Consider the following 23571-nt stretch of genomic DNA (forward strand, 5'->3'; position numbering starts at 1 on the left):
TTCTTGCTTCTCCATTAGTGCATGTTGGGTAGACTAGTTTTTATGTTTGTTTCTTATTGTGATTTATAGATAGGGGTATATAGGCCCACGACCACTATTTATCTTTATTTTCCCATCCCCGTCTGAGAGGACATACTGATCTATCTCTAAGTATGCCATAAAAGAGAAGGACTGCAGTAGCAAAAATGTAGCCACATGGGAGCGACTGCATACTCGCTTTTTGTTTTACCTGCTTTCTCCTTTTCAAGCAGAGCTTTTGGATCAGGAGCCGCTGATTACTGTCACAACACATTACCCAACCCATGTGTCTCCTTCCATAGGCCTCTTTCTATTTCTCTCTCCCCTTCACTTTCTCTTTGATTTAACGGCCCTGGGACATTTTCCTCCTGCAATAATTTATTGTTCCTGCTCTTCTTTTTACCACAGCGACCATTTCACTTTTGCTTTCAATTTTTGGTTCTCCATAACATGACCATTAATGCTTTTAAGGCTACGTTCATTTTGTGTGCTCGTCGATTTGATGTAGACATTGAGCTGTTTTTAGTTGAAGGCTTGTCGAGAACACGCATTTGCCGCAAAGAGCCTTTATGACATTGACAGAATGCAGTTTTTTTGCAAACAGTGCTCTTTCTCAATGATTTTGTCCATGTACTTTTTACAGCATACATGCAAGCAGTGCTTCTAATAAGTGCCTTTCGTAATTTTTAAAGAAATTGTAATGTGTTTATTGGCCTTTGAGAATTATTACAAACATGATTTGTTGTGTAAAATTAAATTTTCCTAAGGAAGTACCACATTTCCGTTCAGATGGTAAATCATTTTCATTTTCAGAAGCCGAACCCCAAACTGTATATTGCTTAACTTGTGTGGTTTCAGTAAAAATTATGAATTTATGAATTCATTTAGTGCCTGATACTGCTGACAGATATCAAACAAGGCATAAGTAATTTTCCCCATAATGTCAGGGGTTTTCGAACTGTGCACCGTGGAAAATTTAAGAGAAAAAAATGAGGGCTGTCAATGCTAATGAGTGAACTAATGAATTAATATTAATGAAATATGTTTAGCATAATGATTTTTTTGACATTCACTGAATTTGATATTCATTTTGCATTCTGCTATTTAAATTGCAGTGCTAACAGTATATGTTAAAAAAGAATGTTTGATAATTGCATTATTTTGTTATGTTTTGTTGTTTGAAAACCACTGCATTGTTATGTTGCATCATTAAAGCTGATGTTGCAAAAGATTGATAGATAATTATAGTGTGAAAAGAAGTGTGAATTTAGCACGTTTGGCGGAAAAAGCCTCAGTATCAAAATCACAGCTACACAGCATCTTACTGCTTACAAAAGCAGTGTGAATGTTGTAACCTGTTAATATCCAAGCTGATATTTTTTTGTTTGCAGTGTTGAAAGACCATAATTCAGCATTCATATTGTGTCAGTGTGTTTTTTTAAGCAGTGGGGTGCGTTGGGGGCAAATAACGGTTACTTTTATTGGATAGGCACCCCCAGGTAAAGTACATGAAGTGCTTTGCTTCGTTGAGGTTTGTACTTTCTTCATATTTACCCTCTTTTCCCACTCATTTCTCTCTTCTATCTTTTCTGAAGCATTTGAAGTAAAAGAAATCATCACTTTAGCTTAGGCGCATCCCAAAATAGATCTGCAGCACCACGGATAAAGATCAAACGGCTTGCAGTACCAGAGCCTTTGCTCGTTCCTCTGTGGGATGGTGTGAAGGTCTCTCTTTCTTTCTCTCTTTGGTAGAAATGGGGCATGATGAGGCGGGGTTGAGTGCTGGAGATGTGGGATGGGGGAAGTGTGGGAGAGACAGCACGTTAAGCCGCTGGCATGGGGAATGATTAGGGTTTTAGTTAAAATTGGAAGACAGCACAGACTCACAGGAGGGATGGTTTTCTCCTTTATTATTGAAATAGGAGATTTTGCTGTCGTATGTGTAAAAAAGTAACTAAATCTAAATTTAAGCTTAATTAAAGTTTACACTGTACTCACATCAAACAGTCATAGGCAAAGATAAATGCTACTAAGAAGAAGGAATATTTTCAGAATTCTCACAACACATAAGTTCTAAAATTCAAAAGAGATTTTAGGGACTTTTCAAATATTTAGTTATTTTTAACATCATAAATTCTCACAATTATGAAGTGTTCTCTTATTCTACTATTAGATTCAATTTGTTTTAAAGCGGTCTTGTTGAAATTTCAAAATATCTGGTTAGAACAAAATCAAAGATTGAGTAATAATATCATTTTCTTTTTCTTAGAGGAAATGAAAGTTACTGGGGTTATGTGTACCCACAATATTGTTGATCGCAGATGATTTTAAAATCAATAATATAAACAAGATAAAGTATCTGAAATGTAAGAAAATCTGAAAATATGGTTGGTTAATCACAGATGATTTTTAAAATGTTTAATAACGCCGTAAGAATATTTGAGCATTTTAAAATATATATTTTAGCTTACACTACTGATGCTGTTTTTTATTTTATCTGAAAAAATAGACTCCAAAAACACGAACCCTTAATCTGGCACAGTTACCAGTCAGCAATGAACAGGTGAACTATTGCAGGTTACCTGGTGGCCTGTGAAAGAATTTGGGCAACAGTGGTGTAATTCTGAAATTAAACTATGAAGAATTCTGAACAAAGAAATAACATTATTGTTGGTGTTGAAAAATAACTTCTTCACTTTCGCAATCCTATTTTTTTCTGCAACATAATTGGTGCTGCAAAGAAATGAATTCCATAGTAGTAAAATATATTTAAGTCAGTGCACTATCCAGTCTATGCAATGACCTGTGGGAAATTGTGTTACACTCCTGCGTGCAGGAGATAGCTGCCATAAGTGAGTCGTTCCTTAGGTGCTTCATACTTAGTTGAGTGAGCCCATTTTCGCAGCGAGACTCGCAGTGCGGTTTGTTATTTTAATTGCCAATTATAGTCTCCTGCTGAAGAAAAGAACAGTGATAAAGAAACTCTGTATCATTCCCCCATTGTCTGGTGGTTACCCTCTTTTTCACCCCCACATTCCCAGCCCTCCTGACGCTCTTCAGAGGAAAGAATCCAACACTTAACTAAACTGTTACATTTCCTGTCACTGTCATCCATTCATCCATCTGTGAATGAGGACATGTGTGCCACGGAAAGAAAAAAGGCTCTCACATCTTCATAGATGACAGGTGATTGTTGTTCTCAAAGTGTCTGGAAACTCGCCTATTAAACGAAGGCAAGCCTCGGGCCTGTTAGGTAAGTTTTCTGCAGAATACGCTACGTTTCTGTCATGCCTTTGCTCTCTTTCGCTTCCATCACACTCGCAGCAGGATGTCATGCCTTTTTGTGCTTTGAAGCTCCCGGATCTTCTGAGATGTCTACTCGATTTTGTCATCGTTAACGGAAAGAGTTCTATTAATGGAAATAAAGAAGCCTGGTTTCTGTATGTGGAACAGGTTGGATTCTTTTGAAGAGACACCGAGATGGAACTGTTGCACACATATTAGTTGGTAGTGTTCTCTTTCAATCTGATCGAATTTATCGATTTTAATTTCCTTTATCATCGTGTCTTTAATGTGTGCTGTGCATTTGCCACAGATTTACTTTTAAATAAAGCTCTTTCCTGTGGCTTACACCTCAGCTTCTGAAGTTGCACAAATGTATCACGCAAGCGTACACAATCCCTCATACACTCAATATATCTTTGGCAAGCACACTTCATAATCTCAACCTTCATTTAATCTCACAGGGGCTGTTCAATCAATCCTCTTATTTCTGCAAGCACTATTGATATTCCTCTTTCACCTTTCTGGATTCAGTGTAACACATTCATATAATATCACATCCAAGGACACTATTGATTACAAGTGCAATTCATTTCATTGTTTTACAAGAACAGCTGTTCTCTTAGTACTGTGATTAAACTACATCTGTCTGCTGTCTTTAGTTGCATGGAATATGTGCCCTTGGAATTCTGAAGAAAGCTCTGTGGATTCTGAATGCCCATCTTTCATTGCCTTTTGGCTTGGATCACACAGAATTCTCAGAATTCTAAATTATTCTTTTTTATATTAGATCACATTAGTTTAACTGTTTATTGGGATTAAAATATTCTGCATTTGGGTTATTATTGAGCAGGTTATTTTTTTTCTTTTTCAGACAGGATTCAGACTGGTTAGAGTGAAATAACTTTATTTAGGTTATAATTTTAAGGTATGCTTTTATTTAATAATTTTCAATAATTACTTTATTTATTAATTGCAATATTATTAAGCAGAACAATGTTTTCAGCACACACTCTTAAAGGTGCTTCACAGTGCCATTGAAGAACATTTTTGTCTAAATTGTTCTATAAGGAACGTCTGAAGAACCTTTCTTTTCCACAATAGGTTCTTTGTGGCAAAATAAGGTTTGTCAGATTATAAAAAGGTAAGAAAGAGATGGTTGTTTAAGTAACCTTTAAGTGAAACCAAAAATGGTTCTTCTATGGCATTGCTGTGACAAACCTTTTAAGCACCTTTATTTTAAAACTGTAGATGATATTAATAATACAGATATTTCTTGAGCACTAAATCGTAATGATATCTGAAAGATCACGTGACACTGAAAAAGTAATGGCTTCAAAAAAATAAGCTTTATCATCACAGAAATAAAATATATTTTTACGTATTAAAGTTATTCTAAATTATTTAACAATTTTCTTTTCTTTCAAAAGCATCTTACTGACCAGAAACGTTTAAACAATGATGGTTTCTGATAATAACTAAATAAAGGCTTTTAAAAAAAACAACTGTATTTTCAGCTCCTTTTAAAACAGTTTTTGGACAAAGTCCTAAGCCTCTGTTGAAACAGGTGCTTATGTCATTTTTAAGAAACGAGACAAGAAGGCGTTTTATTGATGTGTCTGTAAGTCTTGAGAGGCTTTGTATACTTACGGCCCACCAACAGAGCTACAAGCCTGGTTTCTGCTGACATCAGTGTTTAGATGTGTTCTGAGCCCTTTAAAACCTCTCCGTGTAGCTTCACCTGCCACACATCTCTTCATCCTCACTCTTCGTCCCCTCTGGCCTCAAACAATTCCCTCATCCCTCCACCCTTTTCTTCCATGCTTTGATAAGCTCCACGGTTCAACAGCCTACAGCTTGCCCCCAGGTAACGCTACCACATACATACATTAATGTGTAGTGAAGGCGTTGAGGGTCTCTATTAACCTTTACAAACATCTGGACTGTGCCATAAACTGGCAGTGGTCTATCAACACAAAACGCCTTGTCAGTTTTTAATATGTCCAGTTCAATTTATTTCGGTGGTCTCCATTGCATTACAGTAAAACCATGGCTTTTGTGAGGCTCAGTTATGTTGTTTTTGCTCATCAATACCTTAAACACCTGCCAATCAGAAATGGGGGTTAAGAGATTTGCAGATGTGCGTTTGCATATATTGTTTTCTTCATACTTGTCTTTCAAAGCTCTCAAAAACACTTCCCGTCCGGACCCAATATTAATCAAGCTTTATCTCTTTAGTGATATTCATCTCATTAGTGGTAATCCTCTTAAATACATCCAAACTGCTCCTCAACCCATTCAACGCTCCCTCCCTCCAGACAAGCACGAGGAGGTGGTGATGTCCATCTTCCTGCACAGGCCATTAATTATTTAAGCTGAACTGAACATAAGACAATGGAAGTTATTACAGCCTCCGACTTGCGCTGTCTCGTGGGATGCCTGTTGCAAAGCAGAATGGCTCTCAGACATCGAGGACAACATTACTTACAGTATAAAGAGAATAGAGTAGAACAATGGCTAGTTAAATTGCGATATCTAGTCATAAATTCAGTTGGCTTTGATAAGCTGTCCGCATCAGGTTTTAAACAAGCTACTTTTTTACTTAATTGTAAAGAAAGAATAGGAAAGTGTTTGATGTATTACACAATTTACTCTGGAAACGCATGTTGTATTCTTTCTTCTTTTTCATTTTTGATGTTATCGGTTGAGCTGTAGTGCTGCCATTGTTTGTTTTGTTGGTAGAAAGGGAGGCAGATGAAATGACTGAGCCAGATGTCAATTAAATCAGTTCGTATTACTGTACTCTCAAAGGACACTGTGTTGCACAGATATTTACTTTGTGTCACTGAATCCTGCCCGTCATAGTAATTGGATCAATTATTAGCATTGATCACTCCAGAAGACTGTGCACATCGATATATTTCATTAAGAGGGTATTTTTGAATATTGCTGATTCTGCATGCGCTCAATCAAACACACACAACGCACCCACAGAGACTTGACAAGCGTGTTAGCAATTACTGATATCAGACAATTAGTTTTAATGAATCTAAACTTCAACAGAGTTTTCTCAAGGCATCCATTTCAGGGCATGAAAAATAAACTTTCAACTCGGGATTGGATTTTGAATATAGAGTTAAAGTTATTTAAAAATAGCAAGGGTGCTAACATACGCTCAAAAAGAAAATCTTAGATTCAAAGATTATTCGATTTGGGATTCCACACTATTTCTCTGTCCTTTGTCATATATGCAAATTTGAAATTAAATTTGTATATTTTATGACCCATAATGGTTGACAGTCTTTATATGTTTATCTTGAATTTATGATTGATCAGCATATCTTAAGGCACGCCTCTTTGATTTGTTGAATTATTTATCAGTTATTATACACGTGTCATCAACTGTCACTATCATTTCAGTCATTAATTGTGATTGGTTGAGTTGGTTGACTACTGCACTTATTATATTCATTATATGTACTACTGTATATGTTTAGTGTTTGTGTTAATGCATGTGGGCAAAAAAATGTATAATAATATAATATACATACATAATATATTTGAAAGTTTTGTATAAAATACTCAACTGACCTTATTTTAGATCAAAAGGTGTGCAATTTGAAAGGCATTGTTAAGATGTATACTTTGATTTGAATGTCATCTTGATTGATAAAAAAAAATTCACAATAGACCCATATGCTCTTACTTTATAATAGTATGGGTCAAAAATACTGTCGGCAGACTGCATGATATTATATTGAGAGATCTGGAGTGGAAAATCGCTTTTTTGGCCGCCCATTTGTTCTGTGCAGAGTGATGAAGGTTCTGATGCCATTTCTGAATTAGTTATGCATCATTTACGGAGCAGCATGATTAAGTAGTGTAACCGATCAGGACCCTTTTAAAGTGTGTTTAGCTTGAATGCCGCACTGCTGGAGAAGTGCAGCCTGCTTTGTTTCAAACCACTGCAGTCTACATGCCTCTTTGGATCTGGTGCCTTATTTTTATTTTTTTTTTACAAGGCATACAAGCTTCCCTTTCTTTTGTGTCTTTGTGGTGACAAGCGGAGCAGGCTGGTAAAGAAATAAAAACGTTTGTGGGCTATATTATGCATTTTGCTGTTCTCTGATCACTGAAGTAGCAGTGTCATCAGCTCTGAGCGGGCAGGCTATTAGTGGACTGGCTTTAATTTATTTTGCACGCTCATAGCGTGAGAGCGGGAGCTTATCTGCCTCTTTGTCATGAGATGATAAGTTTCTTAGCCATTAACCCAATCTGTGCCCCAGGTGTATACTCTGTTGAGTTAGGCTCTTTCAAAGATGAAAATACCTCCTGGCTGGGATATCAGGAACGCCACCAATACAAAAAATTGGCCCGTATAATATAATACAATTCTGTAAAATAAAAGTTTCTGTGGTTTTGTTCTTGTTAAGCAATATTTCATAAGTTTTAAAAGTGTAGTTTACCCGAAATTGGAAAATCCTTTGTCTGTCATAATGTAATGCAGTAATATTACGATTCAATTTTTTATTATTCTATCTTTTTTTTGGTCATTTTATCTACTTTTCATTTGTTCTATTTGTCGTTCTGTCACAAAACTGTCATTTTATCTTTCATTCTGTCTGTTTGTCGTGTCTGCTTTCCATGCTTCCTGATGAAACCCATTATTTTTACAGTTCCATTTAAAAGAAAACGGCAGCGTTAATGTCGTGTTTTAATGGCTTTGGTTGATTTTAGTTGGATTGCGTTGTAAAGGTCATTGGTCTGTTGTGCTATCAGTTCCGATCTGTTATCGCATAATGTGAGTATGTTTGTGCTCGTGTTTGGCTCTGTGCGCTAAATGAGATCCTGGGATGTGCTCAAACAGCGCTGTTTGTATCCACACATGTACTAGTTGAGCATGTGATTTCCGAGCCAAATGCCCCTTAAATCGCCCTTGAAGCTGCAGGGAGATAAAACATGCACTCACACAAACCCAATTAAGAGGAAGGTGAAGATAAATGAGTCAAATGACAGATGGAGCAGAGAGTTGAAGAAATCAAGAGAGTGATGAGGAGAGAGAAAGAGGGGGATGTGAAGAGAAAATGAGGCATTCTGGGACAGTTGTTTAATTGCTGCTGTCCAGTATTCAGGGGCTGTTTTAATTGGCTTGTATTTCTTCTTCCAGAAGAAGCCGGAGGTGTAGTGTAAAGCTATAGTCTAAAGCTCGAAAGGAACTTTGTCTCTGCATTTTTTTTAATTAGCATTTTAAGATACTCATAAAGATGTAGCATTAGCCATTTGCCGATTTAATTAGCATGTTTTGTGACTCTATTGCAGCTTTGATGAGGTTATACATTAATTCATGTTGCTTGCATATGCATTTCTGCGTTCTTTGTTCTAGACTTAGTAGTATGTGTGTTTTTCCTGCAGCATATGTGAATACGATATCTGTCATCTACTTTTGAGAGAGCCAACTGTTTGACTGCATAGCCTATTGTAAATACAGTCTAATGAAATTCTCATAAAAATGCAAAGCGAAAGAAGAATAGTAACATTTTAATTGTCCTCACATTCTGCGCGAGCGTGTGATATTCCTGTGAGGATTTCGACGTCACTAAGTGCTTGTCTAGCAGTGCCTCTGATAAATTATGAGCTCTGAAAGCCCAGAGTGTTTGATTGACAGCCCTGCTGTGGTGAGCAAGCAGAGGGCAAGCCTCGCCACTCTACGACTCTAACATTCCCACACCCCACCCCCAGAAGAGCAGAAATCACATTGTATTGTAGTCTGACCTTCTGGGAATATTGCTGTGGTGTGTTCACCACAGTGTCCTGAACTCATAGACTAAGGTTTTGGAAGCACCTCGCATTCTCTGTAGAGGGAATAGGACAATTATGTTACATGCCACGGTTCTTCAATCTGATAGAAAGATAAAAATCGCTTCAACATTTTCGGACATTTAGGGACTAATTAGGATGGCATATGTTAGGTTATTTCTGTGCAGCTTATATTACGTCTCAGTTCACAATAAATGCTGCTTCTCACAAAAACATTCTGCAGGTGCTGTGAGATTAACATGCATTTGGGAACATAATGTGCAGTTGGTTTACGTTTGTTTTATCTGTTTACTTGCATGTGAAATGACCGTTAACCAACATCGGAGAACTGTGAACATTCGAATGTGTCGCTATTATGATAAACTGAGTATATGAAGGTCTGTGCTTTACATTTTTCAAATATCCATCAACTTTTCTATTATTGGGTATGTTTGGCCGATGATTTTGCTTGGCCTGGTGTTAGTATGAGGACTCTAGATTCATTAAATAAGGTCTTTTAGATTTGCCACACTAGGTACAAATAGACAGACCTGGCGTTTTTTTGAAATCGAAAAGATAGGGCATGAAATGTAGTATTGTTGTATTATTACTAGATTTGCATAGGTCACCAATGCCCGCCAGTAAATGTCTTTAAAATAGTCAAGCTGACCTGAGACAGATGTCTAGTCCTGTTAAATGCGCATCTGAAAGTGCAATGTATGCAAACCTAGTACTGTACATATAAGTATTTAATATGTATGTAAATAAGGCGCTCCCTCGAATGCCAAAGCATATATTAACCATCAGGGCATTGGCACAGTTAGAGACGATTTCCCCTCAGGCATTTGATAATATGAAATGTTGCATGTGTATATGTTGTTTGAATGTGTAACTAGTTTCTGCATCGTGTTTTCATATAAAACAGGTAATTTTTTTTTGTGAGGCAGCGTGTAGAATGAATTTACCTGTTACCGTTTGCCCATCTACATGCAAGTTTATTTATTTTATATTTCACTGCTGTATTCACCAAAATATATTTCCTAGGGTAATTGGGCACACTTAGATTATTCCACGTTTCTGCATGTATAAATCCCGCTCATTCTTTTGCCTTCCTTTCAGCTTTTGTCAGTTTTCATTTTTGTGATTCATTTCATGATTCACAGGCCTGAGCCTGGAACAGAGACTGCAGCTTCAGTTCGAACTCGGTTTAGACACTAAACAGAGACTCATCTTGGGGTCAATGCCCTCAGCTCACATTTATGACTTCATGGCTTCATCCAATCATGTGTTCAATCGTTCATAATGTTTTTGCATTAAAATAGAATTTTAAACATTTGCGAAAAGAGTTTGTCTCGCGTACAAATGTGTGTGAGTTGTTAGCCAAAAGGAGTGTATTGAGTGAGTGTCAAGCGACGAGAGGTATTTGTTTAAGGAAAGAGAGTAAAGCACACTGGGAAATAATCCAGACAAGACCTTCAATAAGCCAAAGAGCACAGTTTTCCATTACCTCATCAGCAGTCGTGGGTTTCTAATGCACTGGAGGAACTTCAAGATGGCACGCATATAATCATGCACGGACACACGCTCTAATGAAATGGTATTAACAAACATGATTGCAAACAAACAGATGATCACATGCGCAATATTCACATAGACAGAGGTTCCCATGGGATGAGGTTGTGGCCTCCATTTCAAACCAATTTGTGGGGTGCACTTTGCATAACATTCGAATATAGCCTACTGTACGGCTGTTTCTTCAACTATTTTTTTTCTCCTAAATGTCATTTCTCTCAGAATTTCAGATTATTGTTTAATAGTATTCTGTAATGGACATGATAACACATTCAACCTTTATTTTTTTTTTTTTATTTTACTCTACAAATTATTATTAAGGCTGATTTCATGCATTTCATGCAATAAATAGTGAATTTAGAAGTTATATCTGAAAAAATGTAAAGTACATTAATAAAAAATGGCAAAATTGTGGATTGTGATGATATAACTAATAAATACATCAATACTCAAATGGTTTTCTCTCTATCTATTAAAGTTATTTTTACTGAATTAAGATTAAGAAGGTTTAATTTCTCTTCTGTAAAACACAAAATAAGTTATTTTCAAGAATTAAACAACATTCAAGCCTAATATCTTTCATCGTATGGTAATTTCTCCAAAAATTCTTCAATGTTTCTGAGGAGAAAGTTAGTTATACAGTTTTGGAGCAGCATGAGAGTGAGTAACTGATGATAACATTCATTGTTGGGTGGAGAATTAAGTATTTAAATGGAAGAAACTGGGGTGTGTGATATTGATATTAAAAACATATTTTAGGAATAACGATAATTAAACATTAAGTTTGTGATATTCTTCATATTCTATGTACTGGTCAGTTAACACTGATTATTATCTTTTTTCCAATATGTTTTAACTGATTTTTACATTTTATGGGCATTATTACCTTTTTAAAGCCATTTTTTCCTAATATTGTCCATTGTTTTTTGAATGATGTTATTTGAAATTATTTCAATAATGTCGTATTTAGATTTTGATAATCTAAATGTGAAATTAAAATTGGCAGTAGGTGGCAGTCACTGTAAATAAGTGAGTCATTGTGACTGAACAGAATCATTTAAATTGTTGATTTATTCAGAAACGAATCACTGTCATGTTGCTCAGAGGCGCAAGATAATGCAGTGGTTGTGTTTGAAATTATTTATTTGTTTGTTTTTGTGAAATACTCGCTCATGTCAAATTGCACATTGTTAAAATTTACCCTCCACCATCCCCAACTCCTCCTCTGTTAGTCAGGATCCAGCCTTCTGGTTCTCAGACTAATTCAAACGTGTAAAAAATTATGGCTTTTCTCTCATCCATACTAAACTATGTGAATGCGAAGAGAGATCGTGCCCAGAACAGAACCATACCGCCAATCCATACTGCATGCTAATTGTCATCCATCTTTGACGATAGTGAAAACATCCATACATGTATCTGAACTCCAACACACTTCTCTGCCAAGGTGCCATTCATGCTGAACTTTCTGGTAACATTGTAAAACAATGCTGTGGATCCTTTATCCTTACTGTCTTTGTCAGTGCTGCACAGCGCCGATAAGGTTAATTACATTCACAAACACAGTCGCCCTGCACCTCTGCTCTGACTTTTGGAGGGAGGGATGGAGGAAGAGGGATTACAGGTCCGTAGGAGCAAAGCATGATCCACGAGTGTGCGTTCGAAATCAGTGGGAAGGAGAAAAGGACAAAGAAAAGGAAGTTTATCCTTGTCCTAAAATACAAAGGGAGAGATTCTTCTGCAACTGCTTCATGGTATCTCTACTATCTGTTTGCTTTAGTGTCTTACTACCTTGCTTTTGTTGTTTCTGTGTTTCTCTCTTAAAATTCCCTGTTGGTCATGCCTCACTGGGGCAGTATGTTGTGTCTTTGGTCTTTGCCAGTGTGTGCCAGTGATACATGGGACCGTGCACCTGTTCAGCTCTCCTCTTAACGTGCCCTCACTGCGGGGTGCGCGGTTACACCCTCAGGCAAGGACACCTGCACCCTCTGATCTTCAGCTGTCCTGCTCTTCCTCAAACCTTGAGTCTTGAATTGTTTGCTCCTTCTCTGTACACATTCACACTTTCTTTTACCAAGCTTCACAGAAGTCTCAGGTTGTTTTTGTAATTCTTTGTTTTGCACTGGTCTTTCAAGGTGTCTGGTTAGCATCTGTCGCTTTCATTCTCTTCGCTTTGAATTTTACCTTTCAACCTGTTCATAGCAGGAGACTTCCAATGCTTTTAACTATATTAAAGCATTCTCTTTCCACTGTTTCTGCTGGAGTTCCTTTTGAAGGGACGCTGCAGTTCAAGCAAAAAGGAAAATTCTGTCATGATTTCCTCACCCTCATGGCATTCTGAATCCAGATGTCAAAATGATTATTGCTATTTTTTTTGCTTCCATAAAGCAAAAACTTACAGGTTCAAGGTGCTGTGCAGCTGCAGTATATGTATAGTAAAATGTTACTGAATTGAGGTAAAAAGGTGTAAATTCAAAAGTTTGGGAATTTCTGAAGCTTTCTGAAGGAATGTGTGAATATTGACTACTGAAAATTCAGACATGTCATAAATTTGGCATTAAATATAGTCAAATCTAGATTTTATGAAATAATGTATTTATACAGTTAGTTTAAAATAATAATATCTCACTATTTTTGTTTAAAATAAATGCCTTGATTAGCATAAAATATTTTTTAAAAGCATTAAAAAATGTGATGGGAGTGTACTGTATAAAAGGTGTTTTATAAGCTCCGGACTATAAAAGCGATAGAAAATTCCAGTGAGAGAGAGAGCTTTTTTTTTCACTTCAAGTTCCCGGTTCTTCTTGATCCTGATTGGCTCAGAACAAGAAGAGCTGTCCCAGTCACTCTTTTTTTCATATCCCTCCTGTGCTATTTCTCTCACCTCTTTTGAACTTTTTGTTTTGCTCTCTTTCCCTTTCTATTTCTCTCTCGATTTTTCCTCCCACACTCTCTCCCTCATTCATTTCTCATTCTGACTAAAAACGAATCCCCTCAGTTTTCCTCTGCCTCTTCTATTCCTTCAGTTCTTCTCTTCGGTGTGAGATAAAAGTAAAATATACATTCAGAGAAGTTTTACGATATCTGATAAACTGACGTTCCTTCATATTTATTCTTCCTGCCTTAAGTGTTTTATGTAAGCAGTTATGCGGTGGCCTGTAAGTCTGACAGCCAGCGTCTCCCTCCAGGCCTGACTCACAACCCCAGTTGAGTGGAACTGACGAACACACACACACACACACACATACACACATTCACGCTTACATAAACAGTCTGTCCCCCACACATAGCCAACAACCTGTATTCTCAATCTTTCTCTCTCTCTGTTTTTATCACAGATGATCACTTAGTCATACAGTCTTTCTGTCTCTGTCTTTTAGAATGTCAGACTGACACTGCACTGAAAAGATTCACATTGTACTCTCAGTCTTTACAGATTGGGCCTGGTAGAACAGAAGGTAGAACCTCTTTTTTGCTATTTTTACGGCCTTTTAAAAATATATGCTTTATAAAACTGCAATTACATTTCAATTTTTGGCACAGTTGCCATGATGCCCAGTTTGTGAACAAATAATTTTTTGGGGGTCGTATTTTATTTAAACTGAATCACGACCTGCAACGGTCTGTGCACCAAGGTGTAAGTAAATAATATATTAATGTAGAGCTGTCAATGCACTTTATCAAGCAATTTTTATAATTTTGTAACTACAATCCTTTGGCTCTTAAATGTTTTTACGGGCCTCTTTTTTTGTACAGAGCCATGACACCGAAGTCTCGGTGTATTAAAGTATTCTATCATGCATGATTTTCTCTATAGACGGTTAATGTTTTCATCAAATTCCTGCTTTGTGATCTTTGATTTATCATTGAAACATAAATTGAATATTAATTAGTATCATGGGGCACCTGGATCTTCCTTTGTACTACATGTTTGAAGTATTTTTTTTTTCTCTCTGAGCCCCAAGACAGTCCAATCTGGTACGAGAGTAAGATATTCTCGCTACATTGTGTTGCACTTTGCCATTTAACTTACTTCGGAATCTTTTCATCTGTTTGCTCTATCCCATCTTTTTATCTCCCACTCATTATTTCTAGCAAAATCAAAGCAAGTTGATGCCTCTTACTCAGACGGTGAGATTTCCCAAGGGCCATTGCGGTATCCACCTGCCGAGGCTGGCGTTTAGGTCTGCCTCTTCTGGGTCTTCGCGCAACCCATAGTTTGCATACAGATCCCACCATACCTCTCATTTCAACCCCCATCTGCTATGTGATGTGAGAACACCCGGTCCAGCTGTGTTGTATGTACAGGTCTAAACCCCCAACGCAATTCTGCTACCTCAGAGCGCTCTTATCTCAGAGTGAAAAAGCATGCATGATAAAGCATGCAGCCTCCCCCATGCCACATTAGTTTTTCATGGGCTGAATTCTTAATGACGACTCAACTTCTGTCCTCAAAGTAAGGAAAAAACAACTGAATAGTAGATGAAGACCTACCTAAAATGGTTTCTTCTGCTATGACTGTCTCTTAAATGAGAAACGCAATTAACTTTCGGTCTTGTCTTTCAAACGTTTTGGTTTGTGTGTTGGTTTAAGAAGAATTTTCACCATGGCTGCATTCATTTAATGTATTTTAATATATTTTAAAATGTAAATTCCTGTGATGGCAATTTTCATCATCCATATGTATTCAGTTTTACACAATCCTTCAGAAATCGTTCTAATATGGTTATTTGGTGCTCAATAAATGCATAAAACAGTTGTTCTGATTTTTAATATGAAGTCAGTAGTCAATATTTGAAAAATAAATATTTTGTGGCATTGTAAATGCCTTCTTTATCACTTTTGATAAATTTTGTGCATCCTTGCTGAATAAAAGCATTCATTTTTTTATCTTATTAATTTAGAAAAGTAGTGTATATTTCTTGCTTTTTTTAGCTATTTACTGTTCTTTAATTCTTTTGTAATTTTTAGGCTGTCTAAAAACCTTTATTAAAAATATATAACTACAAAGATGTGCAATAATGCAAACATTCAAAATGTAACAGATTGCACTGACCTATTCTAATATTTGCATAATGTGATTGGTTTTTAATCTAACATCAATTTGCTGGTTTACAGATTTCTGATCTGATTGTGTACAACTAGTTATTTTTCCATTCCATTTGGAGCTGCTAAGGATCAGGTAGCAGGTAGAGTGTTTGAGAGCTGAAAACTATCTTAGTCTCTCTATAGGTGGGCTCACGGGTCTTCTTTGTTAGAGAGTTCCGACCTAGTGAAAGAGCACAGAAACCTAGAGTGGACACCTTGTGTGCGAGAGAGTGAGTGTCAGCAGCTGGAAGTGACCCCTGTAATGCAGGTTATGTCTTCCATCAGCAGCGGGGGGCACGAGGCCAGAGGTTAATGGATAGTGCAGTCCTTTCCATGACAGCCTAGTTATAACTTCCCTTTGAGAGGCATAGAAGGAGCAAAAAAGGCAGAAACTATGCCACAGTATGCACATGCACACACAAGAACAGAGGAGAGCTGTGAATCCTGTCTGTTTCATATTTTTCAAATACTCTGGGCTACAGTAATCATCCCTCCTCTCTGTCAAAGCAACAAAGCATGTCCAGATGTCAAGCGTGCACCTGAATGTCCTACTGTGCGGATGTAATGAGTTCTGCAATGGACGCTGAAAATTGTTGAGATGATCAACCGATACCAGCGCTAATAACTGTTTAATGGATGGATGAAAGAGATACCCCCTACATATCATGAACATGCACCGGTGGTTGTTTGTATTTGATTGTTGATTCTGGCTGATGATGTGGTCTCAACCTCTTTATTTTTTCTTCTTTTTTATTTTTCCTTACTGGGTCAGCACAAATTGCGTCTTAAGGAAAACGACATTAGTGATGATGAATGTGTTTTATGTTCCATTAATCACTTGGTTGAAAGGAGTGTGGAGAGAGAGAGCGAGAGATAGCCCTCTTTGTTTGCTGTCCGACCAATGATTTATGTCCCTGAGTGGTAAACGCCACCTGAAAAAAAGAAGGACTCCAATCAAAGTGACAAAATGAAATACATAACAATATTTGAGTTTGAGAATGGAGGGTTGGGAGTCGGTTTTTAATGTAGGTTTACTCTGAGAAACTGTCATTAATTACATAGTCTTTACTGTTCGACCACACAACTGTGACCAATTAGTAATCCTTCTGTCTTTTAAAGTGACAGAATGCGTTGCGGTATGATTAAGATAGCTTGATTTAATTGTAATTCATTTGTGCTCAAAATACAGTCTGTTGTTGACTGCATTAACCACATAGGATCTAGGCCTATGAAGAAAAATGTCAGGAACATTTCCTACCCCCAAATTCCCAGAGATAAGCATATCTTCCAGTGTTCATCCTTTAGCTATTGGAATGGAGTGAATCCTAGAGTGAAAAAAAAAGGATTAGCTTGCCTTTATCAAGCCGTAAAATGTTATCCGCCCCATCTCCCACATATTTCACCATTATAGAAGCAGCCGCCTATCTGTGCGTCCAAACTGTGAATTTTCTAAACCTATTTCCAGACTCATATGTTTGGTTTTTACATCATTGCTGTGATAAGATGTTTATTTTGACTTCACTCTCGCACGTTTTCCGAGCTAGAAATGGGATTTCTTTGTTTCCGCTTCAGCGGTAGAAGTCCTTGTCGCTGCGTTGTGGTGGGAAGGTAACAATAGAGAGATGCTTTGATGGCTCAGAGATGGAAAATAAGCGCTGCAAACCATTCTGTCATTTGAAATGTGGATGTTAGTAAAAGCATTACGGCTATTTCTCTGGAGGAGGATTCCTTTGAATTCATTTTGCTTTTATTATCAGGTCATCAAATGGAGTTGCTTCAGAGAAAGAGGGGGAGAACATATAATAAAATGAGGCTGTTAATTGAACTGGCTGCATTTCATAGGTTTCTGTCACCATTCTAATATGATGGCGTTTTAGTCAGAGGAAGTGGAAGCAATGAAAGCAATCATGGTTGAATTGAATGCGTATTGCTTTGCCAATATTTGACACTAATGCCCATCAGAAGCAAGGATTTTATATGAAACCATCTGAACTAACAACAACAAAAAAGTATTTGATATTTAAGTTGCATCTTTATTTAAGGCTAAAAAGCATTTATTTAAAAGGTTAACATAACAACATACTGACTATGAGAAACTTACCCTAAACCTACCCAAATATATCCGACATATAGTTGCAAATTAATGAGAATTAGTTTAAATATAGTTAGAAAGTTACTTATAGGTAGTAGAATACTATTAAAATAAATTGTAACCAAATAACCGTTTTGAAAGATTTTAAAACAGAACACATTTATTACATAAATTCATGATATTTACATTTATTTTGATCAAATAAAAGCAGCCCTAATGAGCGTAGGATATAGTGAGCTAAATATTTACTTTACAGTACCTGTCATCTAGTCCTCATCATGTTATTTGAAACTGCTGCCGCTGGTGCCTCTGAAAAAAGTAGTCACATGACACCCCTGTAACCCATCACAAATTATATGAAGCGTTGTGATGAAAGGGTGTGTGAACGTGTGTGAGAGATGACAAGGGAGAGACAAAGAGAAACAAGGCACCCGTAGAAGAGAGCGAAATGAATAGCATGGATCACAACATCCGCTGGATCTTATCTTAATTATAAGGAAGATGATCTGCACAGTTAAGAGTGAATGCTGAAGTCAGTACTAATAAACTGTGGTGGCATTTCTCTAATCGGTCTCCTCTCCCCGGGGAAAACAAGCGTCCCAGGGTAGAAGGAGTGAGCGAGTGGGCTGTCTGATGTGAAACAGGTGGGGCCTTGGAGGAGTTTTCTTTTTAATTGCTTTTCGCTCATGCCTCGTTTCTCTGTTGCTCTCCTGATGAATCTGTCTTTGCGCTCTAAGGGAGTTCTTCTTTCTATGTGTGGCCGCATGTCTTTGTGTGTGTGCTGTGTGCGCACCTGCAAGCGTCTCTGAGTGGATGGAAATGCCAGTGTATTGTTATAACACATCTCAGTGTGTGTTCGGTTTACACAGGAGACATTTTATGCACTGCTTGCAAACCCACTGTGTTTCTAAACAGGATTGCTGGTGTCAGTGTACACTGTCTGTGTCCTCTTGTTGCTTTATGCCTCCTTCAACCCTTGTTATGTGGCTCACTTCTGTATTAATCAAAGGAATGAGAGGGACAGTGTGTAACAAAGCAATCTCCACTCTGCCAATCCATTTATCAGGCTTCAAAAGAGAACAGAAAGAGAACACACACACACACACAACCACACAATGGCCTACAAAAGAATTGTAGGAGAATATATATGTATGTATGTATATGTATATGTATATGTATATATATATATTACCTATAACTAATTTATTTTAAAATATATTTTAAAATGTGATGGCAAAGCCTGTCTAACATGCTGATTTGGTGATTAGGAAATGCATTGCATTGTTTTTTCCAGGGTTAATGAATATATGTTATAAAAACAGCATTCATTTGAAACAGAACAGGTTTTGAAAATGCAGGAATCATTTCTATCCCTCAGAACATAAGAACAGGGAGATTGTGTTACCAATGGATCACTTCTGAAGCCAACACACAAACAAATACACACTTAAACACATTTTTTCACACAATTTCTCCTTCACTCAAACCCAGATGATTTCAAGACACCCTTAAAAGGTACTTTCTGTAATCACTTTTAAATTATAGTTATGATCATCATCCCTGCCTATTTTCTTCCCCCCTAGTACTAGTGAGTAATTCATTTTTAGAAAGCTTAGAATCATGTATGATTCAGTGGCGGAGGTTGAGGTGGTGGTAAGCTGGTGGAACTGTCCTTCAGATATGTGATTAGAAAGGGAAGTGAGAAGAAAGTGGTGCAACGGCTCACTTGGTGACATAGGAAGCAGAACTGCACAGAGCGAGCTGAGACTGTAGAGCAGGAAAACAAGTGAAACTGAAGCATTGCAGAGAGGCATGTGGAGCAGGATGGTGATCCGTATTCCTCACAGAAAACATGCTAATGCACAAACACACACACACACACACACACACACTGCAGCATACATCAGACTCTAGTGTCTATAGAAGATCTGAGCTCCAGAACAAAGGTGGCTGTAAAAGGCACCTGCCCCACAGAGATTCTATCTCAGCGCACACAGAACCTCTCAAAAGTGATGTCTAATTTAGCACAATTTTCCGGTCCATTTCCAGGCTTCTTAAACTGATTAATCCTTCTCTTACCGGTGGGAAGTATGATTCACACCATGGATTCTTACTGATAACTGCTATTAGTCTTTAACTGTTTCATCTTCTGATTCTCCCGTATCTTATTCTCAGCATTTTAGAGATAGGATAGGATGTCTGTGCAATTTTAAATAATTATTTTTTGTTTTAATGTGTTATGTGGAATATGGAATGATTACAAAATTCTTTGTCATTACATGAATACATTACATTTTAAAATATATTAAAATAGGCGACTTCAAACTGTAGTAATATGTCATTAGAGTACTATATTTTAATCAAATAAATACGCAGAAAAGACTTCTTTTAAAAACAAAACAAAAAAATCTTAATCATTTTAAACGTTTGACCATTAGTATGAGGTTAATTTACACATTAATTTACGTCATGTGTCTTGTTCAATTATATTAGGCCATAATTTAGCAAAGCCTTCATACTGCAGATAGAGCTTATTAAGTAATTGCTGCATCTCTCAAGCTGACACCATATTTAACAGTGTGGACATATTTTAATTGCAGCACCAGAACACAATGTGATAATGCAGAGTGCTTTCTATAGTCTTTGTCACTGGTTAAGATCCTATCTATCAATTATTTAAATTTCACCAGCATAGATGTGCTTTATTTTCACTTGTTTAGCATCTTTTCCTATCCCCAAGAGAATGCTAAGCTTTCAACGGAGTGCCAAACTAATAATTAGCACCTACAGGTATTGTTAGCTATCACAATGTGATGCAAAATATGGGGGGGGTGACTAAAAGATAAAAAAATTGAATGCTAAAGTACTGTAAACATAATTAAATGCACCAGCTTTATTTTCACACGCATGATGTTATTTTTAGAGTATGTGTACACTTGCAATAAATTGCTAACGTGGTTCCTGTTTGGTGCAGATGTAACTGTGACTTTTAACATTTAAAATGTATGAAAATCTATTTTTTCAAACTGTTTATCTGGTGCTGGGTGAAAAAAAGGCATTTGACCTTCATAAATATTTAAATGTCAGACTTCCAAGCTGCTTTGTTTGTAGTGCTTCAGAATAACAGCGTGGCCTGTGTATGTTAACATAATATACCCTGAACATTACATTTACTCATACAGTAACCCTACTGTATATTGTAACATAACATCCATTTTTCTGTATATGCTGTGGTGTCTGAAATGATTTTGCATGCACAAAGCCTAATGTAACTGTACCTTGATGTTACAGTACGTTTGATTGTTAAGCACAATATCTTAATGACAGCAACCCATTATCGGTCGTAAAATGATGATGACTTGAGGTGCATTAGTTGAGTGAAATGCAATTATTCAAAGCCATAGTTCACTCCAGATGTTGCTGAGGCCATCCATTCTCCCCTCTCCGCCTGCACACTGGTGGCGGTGTACATTATTATCTAAAATGCACTTTATAAATGTTTCATTAATTCGTTCAAAATGTAGATGAGTTTGTTTGTTCATTGGATCAGATTTTTGAGAAACATTACAGTAACCTACATCACCTGCTCACCAATGGCTCCTTTGCAGTGAATTGGTGCAGGAAGTTCAAACCGCTGGTGAAAAGTCAAAATAATTCAAGATAATTGACACAGTTAACATCATCAAAAGCAATTTAAGTGCTGCAACAATGCACTTTTTCACTGGAGGAAGCGTCGTTATGGATTATGGACCGGTATTGTGGTCAGAGGGAATGAGTTATCAAAGGTTCATATTTTGGTTTTGGGAGTCCCCAATAAAAAGATGGCACAGTGTGCTTTGAGGTTTCGTTCACTTAGAGCTGTGTTACACACTTGAAAGGTCATTTTCAAAAATCCATAATAGCAGCACTTTAAAGTTAAAATGCCTTATTAATATTAGATTTGTTTCTTACAAACAGGCAACTTCACAAGACTGTGTGGATTACTTGCGCGTTATTGTGTCGCTTTTAACAGCTGTTTGGATTCTCATTTTGATGGCATCCATTCAGAGGATCCATAGAGATGTAATGTTACACTTCTAAAAAATCTGTTCCATTGAACAAACAAACTCATCTTGGATGTCCTGAGGCTGAGGACGTTTTCATTTTTAGATGAACGATTCCTTTAACTGCCCATAATAACACAATAACTATACAGTATTAGTTTTATTTGAAACTATTGTAGCTTTCACCATCTCATCAGTTGTGAGCACATACACACATGAGAAAGAAAAACACGTGTTTCATTTGTCTAGTGTGGCTTGGACATAGAAAAATGCCTGCTGTGCCCTTTAAGTATGATCAATTACAACATTCTGTGTATGTATGGCACTGCGGGGAGGCCAAGGTCCTGCCTTAACCCTGTTTCAAAGAACTGCTATGTCGACCTATTTATTTAATTAAAATTGATTTTCAGTTTTCAGTTTGAGCTAAACTATTTTCTTTTTTGTTGTTGCTGTTGTTATTTTCTCCAGTTTCTATTACAGCTTGTGCTGCACCCTTAAGGCTGTGGCTTAGAAACAGCAGAAAACAGCTGTGAGATACTGGTGATGATGATGATGTGTTTTTTTTTTCTTGCTTTGTAAGTTTATTCTTTTCTTATCCCAGACCAAAAATAATTATATAAAATATCAATATCTCTGTTTCATCCAGTGTTGGGGACTCATCAGACATCAGTTTCCATGAATGTAGCTTTCTGGGATATTATATATATATATATATATATATATATATATATATATATATTAATGATTTTCAGGATTCTGACAAATGTAACAAATAAACATTTTTACATACGGTATAAATAAGAAATATTTACAATTTAAGATATCATCTTATTTTAGTCACTTATTCAATATTTTTGTTACATTTGAAATTTGTTACATAATCATCTGGTTATATAAGCTATTGTACAATTGTAAACTGTATTACAAGAATTTGCATTTTTATGTATTTTCGGTTGTTTTGTTGTTTTATTGTTTTGTGTGTTTGTGTGTGTGTGTGTGTGTGTGTGTGATAAACTGTAGTTTATTGTGTTATCTGACCTTTTAACCCGAGTGTATATCATGTTAATATCATATTCATTAGTTCTTTATTACTGATACTCTACTGTAAAATTAAACCATTACAGGCATTTCCCGAGTTTCCACTACAATAACTGGCATTGATGTTTATTCAAACAGACACTAGGAGATGTGTTGTTGAGGTTAAAGAGGCCACAGTGTATTGGCCACAACTGTTAGCATAATTATTTCTCTATGGAGAGAGAGAGAAAGATGTACTGGAATATAATGACAGGCTTGCTGGGACCTTTTTTTCTCAGCTTGCTTTGTGCTCCCTACTATTGCACATCTGCTGTGCACTAATCAGGACAAACGCACACGCACTGCTTTCCCAGCAGACCTTGGCCTCTGAAGTGTCATCCACACACATGGACTTGAACTGCACATCTGCACCAGTTCCAGTTGCCCCATCCCTTGCTCTTTTCTCATTCATTTCTCTTCTCTCTCAATTATTCTAATACGCAGGCCTTCTCATCACGGCCAGCTGTGCCGTGTTATCCATTCGGTTTGTTGGCCAACGCGGGGATAGACAATGCATCTACACCAAAGATAGGGCACAACTAATGGGTTACCTAGCGCAGGTGTGTATGATAAGGAACGGTAAATCATGTGGGAAGTCACCGT

The 23571-nt window shown here is 36.9% G+C and overlaps 1 protein-coding gene and 1 long non-coding RNA gene across 2 annotated transcripts in view; one reads left to right on the plus strand and one right to left on the minus strand.

The window, feature by feature from the left end:
• The window catches only part of LOC122347155 (phosphatidylinositol 3-kinase regulatory subunit gamma-like), a 127630-nt gene that overhangs the window by 13910 nt on the left and 90149 nt on the right, over window positions 1–23571 (plus strand).
• Window positions 15300–23571, minus strand: part of LOC122347156 — a 34337-nt gene continuing 26065 nt past the window's right edge. Inside the window, exons 2-3 of the long non-coding RNA XR_006251199.1 lie at window positions 17015–17081; window positions 15300–16688 (exon numbers count right to left, since the gene is read on the minus strand). This is a non-coding gene — a long non-coding RNA (uncharacterized LOC122347156). The remainder of the gene's footprint in view (window positions 16689–17014; window positions 17082–23571) is intronic.

Source organism: Puntigrus tetrazona, chromosome 6, assembly GCF_018831695.1.
Source record: "Puntigrus tetrazona isolate hp1 chromosome 6, ASM1883169v1, whole genome shotgun sequence".
Classification (NCBI taxonomy): domain Eukaryota; kingdom Metazoa; phylum Chordata; class Actinopteri; order Cypriniformes; family Cyprinidae; genus Puntigrus; species Puntigrus tetrazona.